We start from the raw sequence: 25246 nt of genomic DNA, 5'->3' as shown, positions 1-25246 counted from the left end.
TTGTTGTTGCTCTTTAACTGCCATTATTATCCCACCTTGTGGGGTCGGCCGGGGGAAGCTTGGCCCAAGTCTTTCACGAACCAGCCTGGACCGGCCTGACGTTCGCCTAGTTAGGGCAGGAATTTGGCCTTGGTGCCGGCGATACTCGTCTACTCTTTTGCAAAAGAATTTCACCAAGGACTTTACAAATGTCAAAAAATAAAACATCTTTCACAAAAATTGGCAAGGAGAAGCTGTGTACTTAAATCATTAAAGTGCTTCAAAATTATTTAACTTTGAAACCAACATAAATATTTAAATTCACAATTTTTTCCCCCATTTTTACTTGTATTCTCGACATATCAAAGAGGGTCTTTCCATCTCTTTTGTTTTCTTTGTGAAAATAAATCAACTTTCATCTGGGAAAATGTATTGGCAGTGTTGAAAGGAATTAACAACAGCGAGGTGAATTTTCATGACCAAATTATTGTAATAAATCAAACGAGTGCTATTCAATTGAATTGATATAAATACCGTACAACAACCTTTAAAATGACGCATACAGTCACACAAAGACACAGACACACATACACACATACACAAAATATGCACACACACAGTCACACACACAGTTACACACACACATACAGACACACACAAAAAACAACCACACACACAAAAAAAACCACACAGAAAAACACAAACACAAACACACACACAAAACAAACACATATATGCACACACACAAACAACAAACACACACACAAAAACAAACACACACAGAAAACAAACAAACATGCACACACACAAAAACAAACACACACAAAAACAAACACACAAAAACAAACACACACACAAACACACACAAAAAACAAACACATACATGCACACACACAAACAACAAACAACAAACACACACACACAAACAAACACACACAAACACACACAGAAAACAAACAAACATGCACACACACACAAAACAAACACACACACAAAACACATACATGCACACACACAAACAACAAACACACACACAAAAACAAACACACAGAAAACAAAGAAACATGCACACACACAAAAACAAACACAAACAAAAACAAACACACACCAAACAAAACAAAAACAAACACAAAAAACAAACACACACACAAATCACACACACACACACACACACACACACACACACACACACACACACACACACACAAACAAACACACACACAAAAACAAACACACATACACACTCACACACAAACACACACACAGAAACACACACACAGAAACAAACATGCTTACACGCACAAAAACAAACACACACACAAAAAACACACACATACACACAAACACACACAAAAAACAAACACAAACACCCACAAACACACACATACACACGTATTTGCAACCACCTTCACCACTAAGTTAGTCTTCGACCCAACTGCTTGTTAATAAAAGGTCATGTCAACATGATTTCTGAAGGTGTGTATTTGTCTGAGTTTTTTTTTTTGTTTTTTTTAAAATACAGGATCGAGGCTCGTGAAAGAGCTAACATTTATCACACAAAAAATCAAACAGACGCACAAAACATATAATAAGGGTAGCGGTAGACAAGATGGGGAGAGAAGGCGAAGCATAAACACAACATTTGAGACCAGGCAAATCGGGAGATCTGTGGTAGGGAGAGGGCTTGGGGGGGGGGGGGGGGTAACACATGTTCCACTTGTTTGACTAGTCTGTGATTTTGTCCAGGTCTTCAGAGGGTGAGGGATGAGGAATGGAGTGGCAGAGAGTGGAGTCATCAGCAAAGAGGTAGAGAGGATTTTCAAGAGAGTCAGAAAGATCATTGATGAAGACAAGAAAAAGCACAGGGCCCTTATTATCCCACCCAGAAGCACAGGGCCCAGAACACTGCCTTGGGGAACTCCAGCCTGAACAGGAAGGGGAGATGAGAGAAACCCATTCAGGGCCACACATTGACTACGACTAGAGAGGAAGTCGGCAAGCCATGAGTGGAGATTTCCATGGATACCATAGGAGGAGAGTTTGGTGAGCAGAGCGGGGTGCCAGACCGTATCGAAGGCACGTGATATGTCCAGGGAGACAGCTCTAATTTCCTGTGTGGCATTGAGGACCTCCATCCATTGGTGAGACAGCAGAAGCAGCATGTCCAGAGTAGAGTGACATGGTCTGAAACCAAATTGATAGTCAGAGATCAAGCCATTGGAGAAGAGGAAAGATTTGATATCCGAAGCAATGATGGATTCCATGACGTTGCTGATAATTGGGAGAAGGCTGATTGGTCTGTAGTTGCAAGGATCTGTTTTTGCACCTTTTTTGTGTAAAGCGGTGATGTTGGCTGATTTCCAAGCTGATGGCAGATGATCTTGAGCAAAAGAGAGGGTGAAGAGAACAGAGAGAGGGAGTGAAAGAGCGGCAGAGCAGGATTTTAGGACCCGTGGGCTGATGCCGTCAGGTCCAGATGCAGAATCAGAATCGAGGGTTGACAAAAACTTCTCCACCTTGTCAGGAGAAAAGGACAGAGAGTCCAGGAGCAGCTGGGTACGACTGGGTATGGTGGGTACAGAGAGGGATGGGTTTGGGACACAAGATTTAGAGGCAAACACAGAGTTGAGGCATTCAGCTTTTTCACGAGTGGAGTCAGCTGTGTAGCCGTTTGAGGTGAGGGAGGGGATGAAGGGGGGAACAAACACCAGAAACAGATTTGAGCAGATGCCACCAGGATTTGGAAGAGGGAGACAGGTTTGAGAGTTCAGTTTGAGAGGTTTGAGAAATTGACAGATTGAGTCAGTCCCAGTGAGACGCAGAAGCCCTTTGCTGAGGGGCCATGGCTGGTGAGAGAGGTACCCACACCCAGCCAACTGGCATGGTGACAATTTAAATCACCACATATGAGGAAGAGAGAGTTGGGATGAGTAGATATAAGTTGGTCCATATTATCAGACAGCGAGATGTAGATGGAGTCATCACTGTTAGGTGGACGGTACAACACACATATGATCAAAAGGTGGGAGCAAAGGGGAAGCCGTAGACAGAGGTACTCCTGGGGGTGCGGTGGAGAGAGGGCAGTGCAGGGCGAGTGAGGAAGAGAGTTTTTGATAAAGACAGCAACCCCACCTCCAGAACGAGGCTCAGGTCTATCATACCGGAGGAGGGAGTAACCCGGGAGAGATATTAAGGAATCAGAGACATCCTGAAGGAGGAACGTTTCTGTGAAGCAGATCAAGTCTGGTTTGTCAGAAGCAACCTGTATGGAGAGACCAGTCAAGTTTGAGCGAAGGCCCTGGATGTTTGAGGTCCATACCGTTAATGAAGAGGAAGGGGGAGCATCGGATACAGAACAGGGGGGCGGAGGGAGGGGTTGGGTAAGATGTGGAAGAGGAGGAAGATGTAGGGAGAGCTGTTGAAAGTGTGTCAGAGATTTTAGAATGGCTAGGAGAAAGGGAAGGATGGGGCGGACAAAAGGTTTGGTGGTGATTGGGTGAGGCACAGTGAGGTGTTATTTGAGGGGGGGGGGGGGGGGTGGCAGAGCAAGGAAGAAGGTTGGGGGAGATGGAGGTGAGAGTTGGAAGGGGGAAGATGCGGGGAGGACACTTTGAAGAGGAGGGGTGAGAGGGGGGAAATGGAGAAAAAATGAGGGTGGGGAGATTTTAAGGAGAGGGGCGTGGAGGGAGTTTATCGGGGGAGGGGTTAGGGGGGAGTTTAGGAGGGAAGGGGCAAGGGGGGAGATTTGAAAAGGATGGGTGATGGGGAAGATTTGGAGGGGAGGGGTGAGTTTGGATTTTAGGAAGTGTTGTACGATTAATGGGAAACGAACATTTATTGCAAAATGAATTTCTTGTGACCTTCGAGTCAGAGATACGTTTGAAGATGCTGGAGGGGGGGTGGGGGGGGGGGGTGGAGTGCAGGTGAGTTTAGGGAATGTAGAAAGGAGGAACTGTAAGAGATGGAATTTCTTTTTGGAATGAATAGATTTGGTGAGTAAGTCGAAAGCACCCTTTTAAAGAAGAAGAAGAAAAACGTGTTATAATATACGACAGAATACAGCACTTCAGGGGAAAGTTTAAACATTTTTAAATTGAACAGTGAAAACTATCTGGGGGAATGGGGTGAAAATGGGGGTGAAATGGGGGTGAAACACGTGGTCGAAGAACGAACGAACGAAAAGAACAAAGAAGGAAATGTTTTGTTTTTTTTGTTTTTTTTTTGTTAAGATTTTAAACAAGGAAGTATGGGGTGAAAAGACTCGGAAAAAAACTGAGAGAACGAGAGTAGAAGGACCACAATCGACCACTGAGAGAAAACAAAGCCTCCAGGTAGGAAGCTCAAAGAACTAGGCCGCAAATTACGTGGCACGAAATACTCGACTATTTTATACAGGTATGAAAGATTAACACCGAGAATCTTCCTCGGGACACACTATAGGTACACACACGTAAGATAAATACAGTTTCGACAAAAATACAATTGTGAACAATTATTTAACTTCGAGCGTGCGTGGAGAGCATGGACAGCTTCGAAAAGCCGTGACCTCCCCGGCAAGATCTCGCCAACGATCTCGACAAGATCTCGAGTTTTACTCTTAGTTACTTTCCAGTTACTTAACAAGATCTCGAGTTTTACTATTCATGTAACAATGACAAGGAAAATATTGTAGAATTATCGTTACATTTGATTCAATAAAATCATTTTACACGTTTCAATCAAATAAGCCTTGTACAGTGACATCAAAAGAGATTATGAGATACTTAAAACAATAATCTCTGTAAAAAAAGCAAATTGAATTCTTATTTCATACAAAGGTGGGAGAGAAAATGTTTTGGAGAGGGCAGGAATCAAGTGATCAAACTTAACATGTCGATTCTGGTTTGGAGAATATTGACAGTCGACTCTCATTAAAATCAAATCTTCAAGAAAAACATTTAAAACAAATTATTTCAAGAACAGTACAGAACTTCATTTTTGAAAATGGATCATTATTTATGCCATTGAGTCTTCATCAAACTTTTGTGTCAAGTACTATTTGTTTGAGTGAGGTATCAAATTTTGCTGAGACCGACCAGGTGTGTGTGCCCTTACCTCCCTATATTGTTGGGATCTCAGGATGTTCAGATCTGGCTCTACTGAGAATGCTGTAACAATTTGTGTTGACAATTTGCCAACATCAATCATGTTATTATATTAATTAAATGCAAAGTAATGGGGTTAATCAAGGAATGTGGACATGGGAACGAAACATACAGTGCATTCAGAAAGTATTCAGACCCCTTCACTTTTTTCACATTTTGTTATGTTGCAGCCTTATGCTGAAATCGTTTAACTTCATTTTTTCCCTCATCAATCTAAACTCAATACCCCATAATGACAAAGAGAAAGCAGGATTTTAGAAAGTTTTGCAAATTTATTAAAAAGAAAAAACTGAAATATCACATTGACATAAGTATTCATACCCTTTGCTATGACACTTGAAATTTAGCTCAGGTGCCTCCCATTCAGGAAGGAAGAAGCATTAAGGATGAATTAATTAATTAATTAATTACAAATATTAATTTCCAGGAAGCATTAAGAGACATAAAATAATTAAATTACAAATAAAATTGCAAGTTGTAAGTAATCTATCTATAATTCCAGTAATCTCTGTGTGTATGTGTGTGTGTATGTGTGTGTGTCTGTGTGTTTGTCTGTGACCGCTGTTTCTCGACAACCACGGGTCCGATATACTTGAAACTTGCCAGGTATATTGCTGGGGACCCGAGGATGTGCCTTTTCAAGGTTTGAAATTAATCGGACAAGTGGTTCCCAAGGTATGGTCACCGTACTCGCAAGCCGTTCGCTTTGGCTTTGCGAATGGACCAAACCATTTCATGTAAATAGAGGGGGGGGGGGGGGGTTCTACCGTACTCGCAAGCCGTTCGCTTTGGCTTTGCGAATGCACCAAACCATTTCATGTAAATAGAGGGGGGGGGGGGGTTCTGTGGTCGTTACTGCCACGTGGTTTCAAAGTTTTTTTTTGTTGTTGTTGTTTGCACGCATGTTTTTTTGCACCCACGTACGGGCACGCCCTAGTAATAGAAAATGCCAATTGGCTGGGTGCTGGTACCTCTCTCACCAGCCATGGCACTTCAGTAAATGACTTCTGCGACTCCATGGGACGGACTCAATCTGTGAACTTTCAGACCCGGATTTCTCCCAATGGCAAATCCTCCCTTCTGGACTTGGTGATAACAAACTTCCCAACCAATGTCTCCTGATCTTCCTCTGTTCCAATTGGTTCATCTGATTGTGTGCTTGTGAGAGTCAATATCTCTCTGGCAATTCTCATGGAGCTGCCTCAGCGATGGTGAGTCTGGCAGTTCACTCAGGAAGATTGGCAGGAACTGCAAGCAGCCATGTCTCTTCAGAATTGGTCTCCGATATTTGTTGCCCCAGATATTAACAAAACCTGGGAATTCTTCCACAGAAACCTGCTCTCTCTGTCATGCACAGATTCATCGCATCTTGTCTTTAATTGTCCTACCCTTCTTACCACCCATGGTGCACTGAATCCTGTGCTAAAGAGTTGCTCTGAAACAACTTACCTTCTCTTCCTGGAAAGCAAGCCCAACTGATGGCAATCTCACATTAATCCAAAACGTCCGCAACAAGTGTGTGTCCACTCACAGGACAGCCAGAAAAGCATCTGTCTAACCCCAAGATTGAACTTTCAAACTTGTCTCCCTCCTTCAAAATATGGTGACACCTTGTTAAGTTTGTCTCTAGTGTATGCTCCCCTTCCATCCCTTCTTTCACTTTAAATGGCTCCACAGCCGACTCTGCTCGTGAGAAGGCCGAATGTCTTCTGGTGACATGAACACATTCTGGTGTTTGCTTCAAAATATTGTGTCCCCAATCCCTCATGCCCTGTAACCAAACTACCCTGTCACACCCAATTGCTCCTAGACTCGGTCTTTTGCACCTGAGAAGATGGAAAAGATTCTGGCAACCCTAGACTCTGAAACTGGACTAGACGGCATCTGCTCATGTTTTTATTTTTATTTTTTATTTTTATATGGGATATTGCCTGCCACAAAGCCATGAGGCCACTCGAGGTGGGGGCTACACAAAGAAAACAAAAGCAGAACAACCAGCCTCTTGGATTGAAACAAGACAAATGTAAAAAGTTGTCTTCACAGAACAAAAAGGGCTGGGAGGGGTTAACTAGTCTGCTTTGAGACAACAGTGCCTCTACCCCCATTAAAAAACCTGCTGTTCTTGCACAACCTCTTTCTGCTCTTTTCACCATATAATTTACCCGATGTCATCTTTCATCTGCTTGGAAGGCAGCAAACATCACCACATTACATAGAAAATGTGTAAAAACAGATTCCCTTAACTACAGACCTATTCGTTTATGGACTTAACTACTGACTTAACTGCAGACCTCCAATCATCAGCAAGGTAATGGAATCCATCATCACAGTTGATATGAAATCCTTCCTTTTCTCCAACGGCCTCATCTCAGATGGACAAGTCAGATTCACACCCGGTCGCTCTACCTTGGACATGCTGCTTCAACTCTAACAATGGATGGAGACCCTCAATATCAGACATGAGATCAAGGCCGTCTCTCTGGACATATCTCGAGCTTTCAATGCAGTCTGGCATCCCACCTTGCTCTCCAAACTCTCTGCTTATGGCATCCAAGGCCAACTCTACACATGGCTCACTGACTTCCTCTACTCCCATAGCCAACGTGTGGCTCTCAACGGAATCCTTTCATCTCCTCTCCCTGGTATAGCTGGAGTGCCCCAAAGCAGTGTTCTGGGCCCAGTCATATTCCTGATCTTCATCAACGATCTCTGACTTTCTGGAAAATCCTCTTTATCTATTTGCTGATGACTCCACTTTCTGACGTGACATCTCTCAACCTTCAGATAGGTAGGGAGCAGTCTCTACCCTCTCTTCAGACCTTTAAAAAAAATCACAAGATGGTCAAACATTTGGAATATGTCTTTCAATCCTGAAAAATCTCACACTCGCAATTCTCCCTCTCTCTGAAAGGACTGCCTGGCACACCCTCCCATCTACTCTGACAAGTAACAATCCTCTTGAGGAAATTCAATCACTCAAACTCCTAGGCCTCACTATCACACATTATCTTTTTTGGGCAAACCACATTTTAAAGTTGTCCTCTGAGGCCAATCCGAGGTCAACTTCCATATTGGCTCCTCCCACTCTCTGGATAGTCCTTCCTTGGCACAACTGAAATCCTGTCCCCCGACAAGGCCTTCATCCGCAGCTTGTTAGAGTACTGCTCTCTCCTCTGGGGTGGCACCCCTGCCTCACAGCTTTGTCAGCTTGACTCTGTGGAAACCAAGGCTTTCAAGGTCATTGGAATCTCCCACAATGAAGCTGAGTCTATGGGCCTATCACTTTCCCATCACAGACAGGTCAGTGGTCTCTCTGTCTTCTACCAGCTTCTTTCTGGTCTTGTACCATCTACTATTTTCGTGCTTTGACCCTACGTCATCTTCTGTCTGAAATCACCCGGTTTCTGAATGGCATGTGTGGTGCTCTACATTCATTCATTCATTCATTCCTCTTTTTTGCCACGAGTGGAACCAACTTTCAGATTGTTGTAAATCTCATTCTTCCCGCTCGGTCTTTAAATTGATTATGGAGGAACTTGAGCAAAATATATTCAAATCTAATGAGATTGGCTCCCACAGTACTGAAATAAGTATGTGGATCAAGTATTTCCCAGCATTCGCTTCACAAATTAAATTGAATAAGGAAAGCAAATTGGCTATTTTGGAAGTGGAGGTTTACCGGAAGCCTGGTGGATACCCAAAACGTCGTTACACAGAAAACCAAGGCACACCAACAGATGAATGGATTTAAACTCCTGCAACCCAATCACCCACAAACACAGTGTAGCATGGACTTTGGCAGCTCAGGCATTGACTATGTCATCTTCAAAAGTCGATACAAAGATATTTGATGAGCCAGAGGAGTCCTGCTCAACAGTGGGTAATGTATAGTAAAGGGATACTCCCCACCCTTAAAGAACCATAACTGGCAAAATGGAAGGAGCCTGACATGCTGCTGCTGTACTACCGTGGACGTTTTGAAAGGATTAGCAAGATAGTACAAAGCACACTGATTGGTGTAGCATACAAGCCTCTACACAGTAAATGTAATGTCATTTCAAAGCTGAAGGAGAGGGTATCAGCTGGTGACAAATCAAGAGTAGTTTACCACTCATCATGCAGAGACTCTACATTGGTGAAACTGGAAGGACTTTGAAGAATTTAAAGCATGCATATATATATTGGCTTAGCGGTTAGGGTGCCGGCTTGGGATCCTAGGATCCTGAGTTCGAATCCCGGTTGATCGCTGAATTAACGCCAGGAGGGTTGACTCAGCCTGTCATCCTTCCGAAGTCGGCAAATTGAGTACCAGCTTGCTGGGATGAATGATCCCGGTGTGTACCCCGATTTAGAATAGGTACACCGTATCCCTGCGCATCGTGAGAGGTGACCACGGGTTGGCGTCAGGAAGGGCAACCGGCCATAAAAACATTGCCTCAAACAGGGAACCTCAAACAGGGAACAGGGAAACAGGGAACATAGCCTCGGGCCCGCAAGGCTAACCCCCGCTCGAGCGGGGAAAATGGCCTTAAAACGATCATTCGTGTGTGTGTGTGTGTGTGTGTGTGTGTGTGTGTGTGTGTGTGTGTGTGTGTGTGTATATATATATATATATATATAACTGAAAATAATTAAACAATGTATTTTTTTGCAATGTGAAAATGATTAAAGTCCGACTTATCATTGGAATATGAATCCGTTTCTTGCTCAGCCGTTTAAGGCATTTAATCTACAAAGGAATGGTAGTTTGACAAAGCACTTTTCTCGGGTTATTCTTCAAAGCTCATTGGCAATGCTTTGGACATCTTCACTGATGGCAAGACTTTTTCGAGTGATGTTAATAAGCACCAATTCTGATGAAAAGTAAAAATGGAATACATTACAAATGCAATGCATGAAAGAGAGCCGAAGCTAAGGTGACTTGACAGGTCTGTACTTTTGAGAGACTGGCCTTTAAAGATTTCTTTCTTTCTCTGTCACAACCAAGCAGTACTGCTATACAAGTGTGTTATGAAGACAGGAAACTTAGGTATCCACACAAACTAGCATCCATCAACCACATTCCAAGAAGCAACTGGAGTGGGGGTCAATTACAACGATCAGTTGCATGTACAACAACAATTATATCAGAATAATTTTGTGCATTTCAAGTATGATTGTAAATAACTCTTGGTCTGAAATATATCCCCAACAACATGACTTTCATTAAGAAAGATCCATTACCAGTTTGGAGCAATGCTAAAGCCTTACGTAAGGTAAGCAGAGCATCCTCAGGTCGCCAAGAGTCAACCAAGGTTTTTGCATTTTTGAAAACAGGTGTGATCAATAAGTGAGAGTTATTGACCTCTCAAGTATCTTTTACCATGATGGCAACTGATTTGAACATAACTGTCAAAAATGGATTCTTCCAGTATGTTTCACCATCAATTGCTATATGTACATGAAAGTAAATTGATAGCTACAAGATACTGAGCAATCAAAATGTTGGTGGGATAAGGGATAATACACTTTAAAAAAAAAATCAAATTATAATTGTACATTTTCAGGGGATCACTTACAATTGGAACTGAAATAACAGGTTAAGAAAGTGTGCAACATGTTATTGCATAATAAATTCATTATAATTGATCTTTGCCAATATATAACAGTATGAACCAAGAAAGATGATCCACACAGTAGTTGGTACACTTACTGTCAAAGCGAAAAATATTGGCACCTTTGCACTTTTTTCAAATAATGCACCATTTCTTCCATAAAACTGTTGAAATTAAAAAATATTTTGGTATCCACATTTGTATTTCTTTGGTTTGCAATGGAACAAAACAAAAAATGCTGAAAACAATACGAAATCTTAGCTTATTCCACACAGAAATCCTAAAATGGTCCAGACAATATTATTGGCACCTTTTAGAAGTTGTTCGAAATAATTAGATTTCAAGTAGGTGATTCTTCTTTACGTTGGAATTGAACTCACCTGTGGTGAGTTGCAGGTGCCTGCAATAAACAAATCACTCATTCAACAAGTTCGAATGTAGAAAAGGAGTCATTCTGCTGTTTTGTGTCACTGTGTGTACCGCAATGAGCATGGAGGAAAGAAAGAAAAACAGAGAATTATCTGAGGAGGTCAGACACAAGATTGTAGCCAAGCATGGACAATCTCAAGGCTACAAGTCCATCTCCAAAGACCGTGATGTTCCTGTGTCCACCATACACAATGTTATCAGGAAGTTTAAGGCCCACGGCACTGCAGCCAACCTCCCTGGACATAGCCGCAAGAGAAAACCTGATCGAGATTGGAGCGAAGGATTGTTCGAATGGTGGAGAAAGTACCTCCATCAACTGCCAAACAGATTCAAGCTGACCTTCAGACACAAGGTATGACAGTTTCAACTCGCACAATCCGTCGCCAACTAATGTAAGGGGGTTCAATGGTAGGAACACCAGGAAGACCTCACTGCTGAGAGAGAGAGACATAAGAAAGCCTGACTGGAGTTTGCCAAAACACACCTGAACAAGCGAAAATCCTTCTGGGAGAATGTCCTGTGGAAAGATGAGACCAAATTTGGGGTTTTTTGGTAAAGCACATCATCTCTATGTTTACAGAAAACAAAATGAAGCCTTCAAAGAAAAGAACACCTTCCCTACAGTCAGAGATGGAGGAGGTTCAGTGATGTTTTGGGGGTGCTGTGCTGCCTCTGGCACTGGGTGCCTTGAATGTGTGCATGGCATCATTAAATCAGGAGATTACCAAGGCATTTTGGAGCACAATGTTCAACCCAGTGTAAGAAACCTGGGTCTCCATCAAAGGTCATGGGTCTTGCAGCAGGAGAATGACCCAGACACACTTCATAAAGCACCCAGGAATGGTTCAAGACAAAACACTGGACTTTTCTGAAGTGGCCAGCAATGTGTCCAGATCTAAACCCCATTGAACACCTGTGGGGAGATCTGAAAACAGCAGTTGGGAGAAGGCACCCTTCAAATCTGGTAGAACTGGTATGGAGCAGTTTGCACAAGAAGAGTGGTCCAAACTGCCAGTAGAAAGGTGTAGGAAGCTCATTCAAGGATGTAGGAAGTGCTTTACTGCAGTTATTTTGTCCAAAGGCTGTGATACCAAATATTAAGTCTGGGGTGTCAATAATTTTGCCAATGCCCTTTCTTTTTATTTTCTGATTTAAAAGGATTTTTTTTCTTATTACTGTTATTATTTTTTGTATACAACATCGAGGCTCGTGTAAGAGCTAGCACATTAACCACACATTAGCACATAAAACACAAAAAACATAAATGGACACTTAAAACATAATAAAGGGAGGGAAAGACAAGATGGGGAGAGAGAGGGAAGCACACAAGCCCAACAGTAGAGAGCAGGAACATCGGGAGATCTGTGGAAGGGAGAGGGGGCTGGAGGGTGAGGAGGGGAGGGAAAGGGTACATGGTATAAAACAAATTTACACTACTAGGAATTTCAGGAATGAAGTCGGAGATTGAAAGAGGTGGATTTGGGGTGTACTAACAGGGGTAGAAAAGATCAAGGTTTTGGATGGGGGAAGATAAGAGATGGTGGTGAACAGCTGTTTTAAAGACCTGGAGGGAAGAGTGGGATTGAAAAGAGTGTGGGAGTTTGTTCCAGAGGTGGGAGAAAAGAGGAATTGAAATAGTCCAAAACCAAAAACAACTGAAATAGTCTCTTTAATGAAAAGATAAATTTAAGATTTACTGATCATGCTTGTGTTTTTGTTAATGTGAGGGAAAACAAACTCCTTGTACATTTGAGTGAATGTGAGCAGAGAGTCTTGATTTTGGCAGTTTCACTAGAAGAGGGTTGCTGGCAGTTCTTGTGCGACCTGAAGGAATATTTGGGGGACAGAGCACAGACAGAGCAGTGGGAGCAAGGCCAGAGAGGAGTCGGTAGAAGACAGAAAGACCACCAATCTGCCTGCGTTGAGAGAGAGAAAGGCCCTCAGAGTTAGCTTCATCACGGGAGATTCCAATGATTCTGAAAGCTTTGGTTTCTACAGCGTGAAGCTGAGCTAGGTGTAGGGCAGAAGCACCAGCCCAGAGGGGAGAGCAGTACACCATTGAGCTGCGGATGAAAGCTTCGTATGTGGTGAGGAGCTCAGAAGTGCCATGGAATGAATTCGCACGACGGAGGATGCCCAGTTGACGACTGGCTTTGGAGGCCAGCTTGGAAATGTGGTTTTCCCAGGAAAGATCATGGCTGATAGTGAGACCCAAAAGCTTGAGTGATAGAACTTCGTCAAGAGGATTGTTGAGAAAGTAGATGGGATGGTTGTCCAGATGGTTTTTTCGGAGAGACATTGTGAGGGTGTGAGATTTGTCAGGATTGAAATACATGTTCGACTTGCTTGAGCAGTCTGTAATTTTGTCCAGGTCTGCAGAGAGTGAAGAGGCTGCAGACTGCCGATCTGAGGGGTGAGATATGGAGTGGCAGAGAGTGGAGTCATGAGCACAGAGATAGAGAGGATTTTCCAGAGAGTCAGAAACATCATTGATGAATACCAAAAAAGCACAGGGCCCAGAACACTGTCTTGAGGAACTCCAGCCTGAACAGGAAGGAGAGATGAGAGAATTCCATTCAGGGCCACATGTTGACTGCGACCGGAGAGGAGGTCCGCAACCCATGCTTGGAGATTTCCATGGATACCATAACAGGAGAGTTTGGTGAGCATAACGGGGTGCCAGACCGTATCGAAGGCACAGGATATGTCAACGGAGACAGCTCTGATTTCCTGTTTGGCATTGAGGACCTCCATCCATTGTTGAGACAGGAGAAGCAGCATGTCCAGAGTAGAATTACCTGGTCTGAAACCAAATTGATTATCAGAGATCAAGCCATTGGAGAAGAGGAAGGATTTGATATCAGAAGTAATGATGGATTCCATATCCTTGCTGATAATTGGGAGCAGGCTGAATTGTCTTTAGTTGCAACGATCTGTTTTTGCATCTATTTTTGTGTAAAGCAGTAATATTGGCTGATTTTGAAGCAGATGGCAAATGATCTTGAGCAAAAGAGAAGGTGAAGAGAACAGAGAGAGGTGAGATAGAGCAGCAGAGCAGGATTTTAGGACCCGTAGGCTGATGCCATCTGGTCCAGTTGCAGAATCAGAGTCGAGGTTTGACAGAAACTTCTTAACCTGTCAGGAGAGAAGGACACAGAGTCCTGGAGCAGTTGGGTTCGACTGGGTAAGGTGGGAACAGAGAGAGACGGGTTTGGGACACAAGATTTTGAGGCAAACACAGAGTTGAGGCATTCAGCTTTTTCACGTGCGGTGTCAACTGTGTAGCCATTTAAGGTGAGGGAGGGGATGGAGGGGGAACAAACACCAGAAACGGATTTGACCAGACGCCACCAGGATTTGGAGGAGCAAGACAGGTTTGAGAGTTCAGTCTTGAGAGTAGAGAGATAGTGTTTCCTGGCACTCCTGAGAGTAGACACACACTTGTTGTGAGGTTTGTGAAAGGAAATGAGATTGCCTTCCGTTGAATTTGCCTTCCATGAGGCGAAGGCAAGTTGTTGTTAAGTTCTGAATATTATGTTCTGAATCAAAAACAAAGGTTCTGTAATATTAACAGTAAAATAAAGAATTGTGGAGACCAAATACTTTTGTCAATTTCAACTTATTTTTGGAGAAAAATGTGAGTTATTTGAAAAAAGTGCAAGGGTGCCACGCTGATATATGGCCACGACTAACAGTAAAATGTTCCACTGCCTGAAAGAAACTTCCACAAAATGTTCCTTCTGGCTGTCCAAAACCAAAAACAACTGAAATAGTCTCTTTAATACAACAACAAACAACATGCATTTTAAAGGCCATTTTTCCTACTAGAGCGGGGGTTAGCCTTTAATGAAAAGATAAATTTAAGATTTACTGATCATGCTTGTGTTTTTGTTAATGTGAGGGAAAACAAACTCGTTGTACATTTGTTTATCATAAAGGGAGGCAAACTGTCCTGCCTTTCAACCAAAACATTCCAAATCTCTGCAAATGTCTGCTATGCGTTTTGGATGGGAGAAGATAAGAGATGGACAAATAAGAGACAAATGTCTAAGGATGGGGGAAGATAAGAGACAAATGTCTGCTATGCAAATATCTGCCATTGATGAAAAACATTCCGTGGCGTGATATTTTCTGAGCAATTTTATACATTTCAGGCTACATGCAGTTATGGTATTGAAACTATATATACAGAGCTGCAACAGCGTTTTTCGTTCCTGGCAGCCTGTTCACTTATTTCACATCCAACCAAACAAAGTTAATGACCCTGGAGCTTGGCTGAAACGGAAACCTGGAGCCTCGTAGGTAACATCAAGAAATGCAAGGTACATTATCTTGGTCATATCCTTCATCATGACTGTTTACAGAAACAACAATCGGAAAGCAAGGTTAAAGGCAAGAGAGCAGGAAGTGAACCAAGAGTCAATTGGATGGCCTATATAAAGCAGTGGGATGGACTAAGGTATGTGAAATGTTCAAGGCTAGTGGACACAAGAATGACTTGTAGTTCCAATGGCAGCCAACCTTGTTGATGGAGATGACAGCTGACCTAACCTGAGCTGAGCTTGGCCTGCAGTGTTGATGATTGACTGATTTGGCCTTCATCCAGATTTGGCAGAAAAACACTTTGTTGTGCTGAATTTTAATGTAAATTTTCAAAATGCATTATCTAAATACTATTTGGTAATGAGACAAAAGTATACCTAAATCAGCAAGTTATTGGATGGAAAAAATGCCCCAAAATTAATTTCAAAGAGAAAGAAAACTAATGTCCTTTTCAGTGAGCAATGTACATATTACATCATCACACAATCATCTCAAAAGGAATGCAGATACAAACACTACTTCTGCAATTTATACTACATAATAAATATAATTAAATGGATTAGGTAAAGGTGTACGCCAATCATGCGTGCGCCATATCTAAAGGCCAATCATGCGTGTGCCATATCTGAAGGCCATGGTACAGAAATCCCTGTGTGCCAGCATACAATGGCCTACAGCTTTCAAATGAATGTTTCCTAAGTTCATACAAATGCCCATAACCTAAGTTCATATAAATTAACTGGATTTATCGTTTCATCTACAACATTGCACTAAAAAGACAGTTAACCGAGGATCAAACACACCAGAGAGCTCAATTTCAAGGCATATTATCAAATTTGTGATCCTGCAAACTAAGCTACCCCACATCATGCTCTTCACAACATTATAGTTATTTCACATCATTACCTGGTGAGGCCATCGCAATAACAAAATCTTCCCTCAACATATCGGACTCATGGAAATCAGGCGACGTGAGGTTAATCGTCATACCCGAGGAGTATACTTATTCCAAGATTGTCTCAACTTCAAATATACTACACCAATCTAACATGAACGCCAAACCCACCTCCACCTCTCTACCATAAAAACTACAAATAAAAAACCAATAATCACCAGCACAGATCAATTGAGACTGTGATGAATGGCAGCACATTGCTGACCAGCTTGTGTTTCACATGAACTTGGACCCCATGCCACTTACCCCTGTCCTTCGATTCGAGTCTTGTCTTTCTTGAAATCATCAAATTGTTTCCGCAACAATGTCACCTGCAGTGAGAAAGAAAGGAAACATTGCCTCTTCTCACGTTCAATATTTCAATTCAATGTACCACATGCTTAAGCACTCTCACTATATATCTGTTTATGTGATCGTATTTGTAATTTAGCTTCACTAAGTGAGATCAAATTGCACTTTCACTAATGTTTTAAGCTATTGCTCATTTTGCTTATTATCAGGATATAGCTGCAGGGAAACTCAATAACTGAGGCTGTGGACACAAGTGTCCACTACAAAACTATGGGATCACCTCGTCTTGAAAACGTAGTAAGCTGGATGTCTTGCAGACTCAAGAAGACTAGCACAATAACGTTACTCTTGGAGCTTCCCACAATGTCCATCTTAAACTTAAACCATCCACACATCTGAACTCAGTCCTTATGGTGACATCCGCAACACAAACTACTGAGCAAGTATCCACTTTTTTGAAATGCCAACTTCTTTACTGGAAGTCCTTGCAGTGTCCATGTGTTTTTATTACATCCCCATCCCCCCCCCCCTTTCCTACGCCTTCTCCCCCCAAGCCCTCTCCCTCCCACAGATCTCCCGATGTCCCTGCAATCAAATATTGTGTTTGTGTGCTTCCCCCTCTCTCCCCATCTTGTCTACCGCTCCCCTTATTATATGTTTTATGTGTCTGTTTGATTTTTTTTTGTGCGATTAGTTTGGACTTTGTGCAGTTAATGCAAAATCTTGATTGTCGTAACAAATACACACTGTTGGCCTCATGCACAACAAAAAGCAAGACAGTGAAGGGTTAATGAGGATCGCGTCAATATTTGATGCAGTGGAGATGTAGGCAGCTGGGAAGGAGCCTGGCATGTGGGTCAGGCAGTGGGCAACAATATGGGCAGCATTGAATGAGGGCAATGGCTGGAACATCTGAATTTGAAATCTCTAGAGGACAAGAAGAATGACTTCTGAACAGAACATGTCAACATGCTGCTCTTTTGTTGTGTCCTTAAACTTAGCAAGCTCTCGATGTAGAATATAAACAAAGAAATAATGACAACGTGTTTCAGAAACGATGATCAGGATGCCTTTCTTAGGTATATTTCATGGTAATCCATCTTAAAGCTTAATGCAACATCAAAGGAAGACAGCGTATGGATTAACCATATCAACAAGAATGCAATTCAAAAGAGTCTGCCTTGAAGGCAGGAAGAGAATCATTGCAGCGAATTCAAAAGAAACCTTTCCTACATTCAAATCTACAGTACTATCGAATGAGGCGAGAAATAAAAGGAGCATATCCAAACACGGTAGAAATGGCATTTTAAAGGTGATCTTACGGCAAAGCAGGAGGAGTCTCAGGGAATAGTGGCCCATATGGTAAATGGACAGTGTGGCTTGCCTCGTGGCGAAATTTAAATCAAATGAAACACCCCCACAGAGATGTACGGGCATTATAGGGACTTGCTAACTAACAACGCCTAAGCGCGCTGCTGGCTAAAAGTGGAACAAGGAACCCACTGAGAGGTGCAAATTGCTTGCAAGAGAGCGATTGTCAGTCACGTGATAATCCAAGAATGCTGCTTTTGGACATGTTGTGGAAGCTAGGTGCAAGAAAATGTGTTTCATTGCTACAGTTGTGGATCTATTCCTGGAAAAGCTCTTCCTTAATGGGGGAAAAGCAGCGCCGCAATACTACTGTATATCAAAAAAGCAGGTTCTTAAAAGGTAGGGGCATCATTTTGCCCTCATGGGTCCTGCATGCATTGTTAATCCTCAGATAATAATGGTTGTACTATGCGATGTAAATGCATACAAAACAACAGCATTTGAGTGAAATGTAGAGTAGATGACCTGGGACTTGAGGGCCATGATCATCCTCTCCAGGTTCCGGTGTAGAGAGGAAGGTAGCACGCTTTCCCGCAACAACTCCTCGTATTCCTCTTTGACTTTGTTCAGCTGTTGATTAAACAGGATCAAAAGAAACAGATTATATTCAGTTGTTGTGCAGCATTTCTTTCTAAAAGCAAATTGGTGTGTCATCGTGTCATTTTAACCAGCTACTTCCAGCCATGATGAGTAAATATGAATCATTTTGTGTTTTTAACCTCCGAAGCAACAGCATTTATTATTGAGGTCATTATTTGAGTTTTCTGAACAGATTCTTCCTCTTCACTGCACTCCGACTTATTGCCACTATAGGAATGCTGTGAAAAATGCTCATTGCATCGGTTTTCTGAGAAAGGAACCAGAAAATAAACAAACTGTGTCAGGTTTGGACAAACACAGAAGTTATCCTTCCAATGGAAAGTCAAATGATGTAATAATTGTTGGCATTGCTCTTCAAACGTCTTCATTCATCAATTCAATATTCATGATGTTTATAATGTTAGTTGCTGTTTTCTTTGAATGAGGATATAGAGGAGGGGGTTCTTTCAAAGCCTTGCTGGACAGATAACTTGGAAATAAACACTAAAAATCGAACTAAAAGGAACCCTTTTCCAAATACCGTTACCCTCTTCCTCCCCACGACCCACTTCGACCTCACCTTCTGATGAAAATAGATTATTATGCTGTTGTGTGGTAGGGGTGACATGAAAAGCAGATAACCTGGGATGATTTGGTCTATTGTGTTGACATAAAATGTAAAATTGATGTCCAGGCAGCCAAATTAATTATAGTACTATGTGTTGATCAAACGTTGATCAACATTGTTGATGGATTTGGAAGATCCTCAGGAGACGCATACAAAACATAAAGGAACCCTGGCATAGTTATATCAGTAGCAATTTAGTCAAGGTAAATTAATATATATTGTTACAGACGTGGCTTGGATGTTATTTACCGAGCGGTTTATTGGTATGACCACGTCTGCACAAGTTACCCGATTGTGCCCGAACGTTGACTAGTCGCGCTATGCTGGCTCAATAAGAAAAAGAAGACACCCGGCTGGATTACAATAACACAATACGACACCAGGGGTTCAGTTCTCAAGACCTCCGGAGGAGGTTATATTAAGGCGGAAGGTTAGATTACAAGGACGAGAGGTACAGCATAGAAAGACAAGCACTTAGACACACTCTTATATTATTCCCAACAGACGACAGATAAACGGGACAAAACTGACTCACACGGGGATTGATGGAAAGGACAGGCGGGTAGCGATGGCTCCAGGTGCACCTGGGCTCAAAGGTCAGAATCGACTCGGTCCGGTCCAGAGATGCGGGGAGGTCGCAGCGCTCGGATGGCGTCTTGTCGTCTCAAGCTGGGGGCGCATCTGACTCAGCGCTCGCAGGTGGCTTTCCTTCTCCAAGCTGGGTGCGCATCTCACTCAGCGCTCGCAGGTGGCTTTCCTTCTCCAAGCTGGGTGCGCATCTGACGTCACATCCGGCGCGGGGCCGCGTATATCCGGCGGGGAGTGACACGCCCTCGGCTCGTTAGCTCCGCCTCGTGGAATCGGCACGTTGCTTCTCATTGGGTGCGTGCGGGGGGTTTACCAGGCTCCGCCCTTGACGAGGAGCTGACAAGGAGCCCCTTCGTGGTAACCCCGTGGAGCGCATGGTCTGGAGCTAATCGAGCCGGTGTGAGGACGCATCCTCCCCCACTCCGCCGCCATCTCCTCTGTTGTTGTTGTAATTGTTGGGGAAGAAGATGGAAGGAGGTATGGGAAAGGTCCTAAACTCACTACTGATGCCATATAATCACATTCTGGTGCAACGAAGAGTCATAATTAATGGAAACGAGGCCTTAACTGACATAGAATAAGAATAACTAGGAAGATGTCCGAAAGTTGTCTACGTGTGGTGCGGTGGACCTGGGCACGACATTTAATGGGGGAATAAGGGGAAGGTCGGCTCTACTGATTGTTATTTACATGCAATGGGACTAGGGAATGGGGGATTGGGGAAAGTTGGGGAGTATTGGAGAAAATAGGGGAATATTTACAAGCGGATATGGAGGCCAAATTCCATATTCGCAACATTGCACCCTTCTCTACCCTCGGGGCGTCCCGACCCGATAAATTTTTACCTACTTTAGTGTGGCACGCAATGTAGTTCCCTCTACTATTAACTCTACCCTGAGTGCGACAGTTTTACAGATATTCACATATGAGTAAATATGTCCCCCTGCGACGTTGCACCCTTCTCCTCACAGAAACACACCCACAGGATAACCGAATCCGGAAATAATTCGCAAACTACACATACAGCCGGTAGGGAGCATTATTTACAAGATTACGCTGATATCTACACTACGATCCAGGACCTGTTTTTGGAGGAACACATGCAGATGTTATGCATAGAGAGAGAGCGTGCTTGCCAACATCGATACACCAACCCACGAGTGCTCTGTGGCCGACGGCCTTTAATAACGTGCAGAGCACCCTTTCCCAGCATCAAAAGCACCACCCCACCACACAGTCAGCACCATCCGGTGCAGTCACCATTGTTCATTGGTATAAAAATAAATTCGACAACCCCTAACCCTGCAGGTGTCTCTTGCTCTTCTTGTGGTGCACTTGGTGGTAACTAAAAGTGGTTCACCTGTATGGCATAGGTGCCACGTTGACCCATAGGTCCATCCCCGGGTGGTGCTTGGCCGCAAACGAACTGCGGTCCATTGTGGGTGGCCACAAACATTGCGGTCCATATGGTGTATCGATCCCGGCAGCAAACAGCGAAAGTGCAGGCCCACAACTGCGCAGCCAGCACCTCTCTCTCCTCTCTCTCTACCCCAAAGCCAGATCCTCGGAGGTGGGAGACAAAAGAAGAAACAAGTGAGTAAGGTGGTAAGGGCGCAAAAGTGCACGCAATGTAAGGTGATGCACACTGGGGGCACATGGGAACCAGGTGAGACAGGTACGTTCCTATCGTACGCCCCCCCCCACCAGGTAACCTACATGGCCCCTCCCTTACCCCTTACTGCATCCACAAAACACAACACTACCCATAAACATCTACTTTACAAATCGACAAACATCCCTACTGTCTTCCCCGTTCCCCCCATAAACCAAATTCGTCTTCTCTCCCTCCTAACCAATCAAATTTGCCATTTTCAACTCTCATCATAATTTGCCATCACCAATTCATCATCAGTCCCTCCTAGGGAGGGAGAGATGGAATCACCCCAATGTCTCATCCACGTCGTGATGCGTCTCACAAATCCAACAGCAATTCTCATTTCTGCAACACAAACAAAGAAAACACAGGTGTGGAGTCATCATCATCACCATAGGTAAGTGGCTGCGTATGGTGCGACAGGTTCTTCAATCCTAACTATTTCCTAAATGACTTTAACAACTTTACACTACCCGGGGTCTCTCTCCGGCCAAACCATTGGCCCTCTTACACTATGGGTTCTAAAAACCAATTCCCATTGGCCAAACTGTGGTGCTCTTCAATTTGGGGTCTCACTCCCCCGATTCATCTCCCGGTGCCCTCGCACAATTTCTGGGCTGTGGCGTGTACCTCTCCCAGTGGGTCTACCCACCTGCACACCTCCACCACTGCGGTTGCCTCCGAGCTTACCTGCTCCTTACCCTAACCTAACTACCTGGGGAAGGCCCTCTGGCACTCTCCCCACTCGGTGCCCTCTCTGGCACTGGGCTACCCGGGTCCATCCTCCGGATCCTCGGGCCCCATCCACAACTCTACCGGCTCCCAGAGCCCACCTGCGGCCTCACCTGGCCGACATCCTCACAGTGGTGGAGTGCCCAACCAACTACACACACTAACAGGCTACACGCCCAGCCATTTCCACAACACTAATGCACCCATTCACAACACCATTCTGCAACCGCACCACAAATGCCAATATCCAACCACAATTTACCTGCACCCTCTACCTAACACTTACACTACCCGCCCCGGGTACTCGTGAAAGGGGTCCACTCTTCCCCCATCCACACCTTCGCACCATGCACACCACTCCAACTCTCTCCACACACCTGTACCTGCACACCTGTGCTCTCACACCTGGTGCCACCTGCACCCTTCTCTCCCCAAGCGCATTCGCGCTGATCCACACACTCACTACTCATACACTGCTCCACACACCTGTCCAGTTGCACACCTGTGCAATCACACCTGTTCAATTCTCACACTCACACGGCATCATCTCAGCTAACTACTCCCTTCTGAAACTTGCGCTTCCCAGTCGTCCCTTTAAACTATTGCGCTCCCTCGTCATTATCATCCATACTAATCTACCTGCGTCCCCACTACAGGTATCAGTCACTAACTAAACTTAACGTCACCTAATGTCATCTTCTCTAGATCCCTACACACAATATCCTAACCCACCCGGGCTAGTTTTCACTGCCATACACCCCATAAACCTAGTGCTCCTTTGCCCCCCCATGGGAAGGATGGTGGATTTGCCATCCCACCACATCGGGGGTCTCTCACTACCAATTTTGCACATCAAATTTCAACAAATTAAAAATTTGCCAATCACTGCCCATCATCTGCCAATCACTACTGCCAATCCCTTGCCAATCATCAAATTTTGCTTTTCTCTAATTTTGGGTCCAAAACACTAACCTCATCACCCAGTCGACTCACTAATACCTCTCGGTGCGCCAATCCCTGTCCAAAGCCCGGCTTCGTAAAGCCAAGCAATGGATGCTGGTTGTTTTGTGCCAGCGGCTGGATGCGTCCGGCATTCGGGGCAGGGACGGGGGCTTACCCGGGCCGAGATCCCACGCACCACCTCGGCGTGGAGCCATCCAATGTCCCGATCTCGACCTGCCGGCACGTCTCAACAAAACGTGGTCGCCATAACGACCCTTCCTATCGGGCTGCCAGCTCCGCCTAGTGGAGCCTGGACGCGGCCGTTCAAAGCGAGGCCCGGCACGCACCGAGGGCCTGCTTCGGCTAAAAGTCGCTCTAACCTCTAACCCGTGTAACGTCGATGCTTCACCTGGACGCTTACACCCCGCAGCCCGTTCCTTGCTCACACATCCAGCTGTGCCCATGCTCCTCGTACCCTTCCTTACACACCCAGGTACACCCATTCCACTCACAGCCTTGGTCACACACCTGACCACCGAACACTTTGGCACACATTCGTTGCTCGCACACCTCACCAATACACCGCTTCGCGCCCCCTCCTCGGTCACCTCCTCTGTGACAATCACAGGTGTGCTCTCATTCGCACACCCAACCACGTGCCTCACCACCAACTCCAGCGTGCATTCCCACTCACGCTCTACCATTCCAGGTGTGCATCCTTCCATCCCAGGTGTACATCCTCGCTCACCTGTCACAACTAACTCACGCTCCATGTCACTCTCACTACTTTCACCTCCATTCCTGACAGCGCACTCACCCTTACTCTTGACAGCGCACTCTTTCCCCATGCACCTGCCCATCACACACCTTTCTCGCGCACACTCTCCCGTCACATCCTCTGTAACACTCACCACACCACGCTTCCATGTGCTCCCTCGCACACGCGCTACGACCGACTCACTCTCGCCAGCACCCTCACTCCTTGGCACACACTTTTTCCTCACACACCCCAGAGTCGGACTTTCTCGCACACCTCCTCTTTCGCACACCAGACCTGTCACACACCTCACCAACGGCCTTTCACGAACACCCGGATCCAAACCAATCCCCAAGCTTCTTAAATCACCTGGCGCATCATACGCACGACCATATTGGTCACCACTTACACCGGGTCCTCTTCCTCTTCGCTTCTCCTCCATCACCTGCGAATCCCTCATCCGGTTAACGAGCACATCACGATCCAAACACAGACTTTGGACCAATTCTTTTATCTCCTCTTTTATCTCTTTGTTATCCCCTCTCCGTCGCTTCTTAATTTCGCTCACCCCTTCTTCCACTTCTTCTAATTTGTGCCTCACCTCTTTTATTCCCCGGTACGTCTCCTCAAGCTCGTCCTCCAAGGCTACCTTGACCGTTTCCATGTGCGTCCTCACCTGCCGGTCCTTCGTCTCCATTACCTCTATCACCTCGTCCAACCTCGTTGTCAGTCCCTCACGTACCATCTGACATTCCCTCTTCGTCGCTACCAAGTCATCTTTTAGTTCTTTCTGTGTCGCCTTTAAACCTCCTAATACCGCAGTGTTCCTTTGAACCTGCTCCGTTAGTTCTTTTTGTCCCTCCGTCAGCTGTTCCACCTCCTGCGTCAGGACCTCTATGCCCCCTTGTAACTTTACAGTCCCCTTTCTCACCTCCTTTTCCATGTGCTCCTCACAGTGCCTCACCTCCTCGCGCACTCCTCCGACCTCCTCACTCACTCCTCTTCTGATCTCCTCTCCCATCACTTGCATCTCCTGCCCAGATGCCACCCTCATCTGCTCCATTTCCTCCCTGTGAGCATCCAGTTTGGTTTCTACCCCCATTCTGACCCCCTCTATCTGCTGCTCCATTTGTTTAACTTCCCTTTCCGCTTGGTCCCTCATGTCCCTCAATTTGCCTTCCATACTGTTTTCTAACCCCTCTAACCCATTTTTCACTCCCTCTATCTGATTCTCCTGGGCAGCCATTCTATTTTCTACCCCCATTAACCCATTTTTCACT

The sequence above is a fragment of the Myxine glutinosa genome, chromosome 1 (genome assembly GCF_964187855.1).
Source record: "Myxine glutinosa chromosome 1, kmMyxGlut1.1, whole genome shotgun sequence".
Lineage (NCBI taxonomy): Eukaryota > Metazoa > Chordata > Myxini > Myxiniformes > Myxinidae > Myxine > Myxine glutinosa.
This window is presented reverse-complemented; position numbering follows the sequence as displayed.